Raw genomic sequence first — 1,282 nt, forward strand, 5'->3', positions numbered from 1 at the left:
CTGCACGCGGGGAAACCCAGGTGTCTTCCTCCACCTTGCACACGTCGCCGACCCCTTCCTTGCCATCCGGGCGACCCCAGCCCCTCCCTTCAGGGTGCTCTCGCAATTGCTTGGAAGAGTCTAGGTGTTTGACCTGCGCACCAACCCCACTCTGTCGGGCTAGTGCAGGCTAACCACTAAGGAAAAGCACTGTGCACCTGTACTGTGCATCCTTCCAAATGCTGGAAGCTTCGTGACACTCCTTTCAAATCTTGAGCCCAAGGTGAAGCTGCCCCCACCCCCACGCATCCCTACACCTCAGCTCCCTGTCCCCACTTTTGCCTGGTTTCTGCAAGTTTATTTCCCAGGAGTCTGGCTCCTAGGAAGAATTACCAGTTTTTCCACACTCGGCTTGATGCAACGTTTCCTCCTCACAGGCTAGTCACCGTGCCCTTCCAACCTGTTCAACAATAGAAAAAAGCGAAGAGCCTAGAGTCAACCCCAGTGGTGTCATAGATAAACAGAAATCTCCACATTCCCAGCTCGGCTCCTGCCTTGGGCCTTGCTAATTTAGACCCAAAGGGAACAAGGCGCCCCAGCGACTGCTTTAAAACAGCAAAAGAAACGTCCTGCAGATGTGTCATGGTTTTCCTTGGGCACTCCTAAACCTCCCTTCTGGGTCTCTGAGATCCTAAAATGACCTCTGCACCTCTGCAGCTAGCGAGAAGCAACAGTTAAAGGAGGCTCAGGTGATTGCCCTGCAGCAAAACTATAATCCAATCCTTAGTTGGGAGCAGAAGGCTGCTGGGGTAAGGAGTGGGGGTGTGGTTGCTCCTGGCTGCCCTTGTGAAACCTGTTGCTTGGCTGAATAAATGACTGTGGATGCTGTGGCCACCTTGCTTCTCCAGCTGCCCTTCTAGGTTGAAGGTCTTTGGATGGTGTGATCTCTCATCCCTGCTCCCTGCATCCCTGGCTCTTTAATCCTACCTGGAAAAGATGGTCAAGGTGATTAAGAAGGAAGTATCTTCTTCAGAGATCCCATTTTCCTCTTACAGAGAAGCATGGGGCTGCTGTCACAGCCCTGTGATGTCACACCCAGCCACGTGTAGCTCAGGAGGACATAGCCTCCCTCCCCAGTGCAGCTTGCTGTCATTTATGGACACGAAACCAAGCCCCGTGGTTTGATTTTAACAGCTGGTGTTACAGTAGCTCCCAGCCTGTTGCATACACACACACACACACACACACACACACACACACACACACACACACACACAGAGAGAGAGAGAGAGAGAGAGAGAGA

The sequence above is a fragment of the Microtus ochrogaster genome, linkage group LG4 (assembly GCF_000317375.1).
Source record: "Microtus ochrogaster isolate Prairie Vole_2 linkage group LG4, MicOch1.0, whole genome shotgun sequence".
NCBI lineage: Eukaryota > Metazoa > Chordata > Mammalia > Rodentia > Cricetidae > Microtus > Microtus ochrogaster.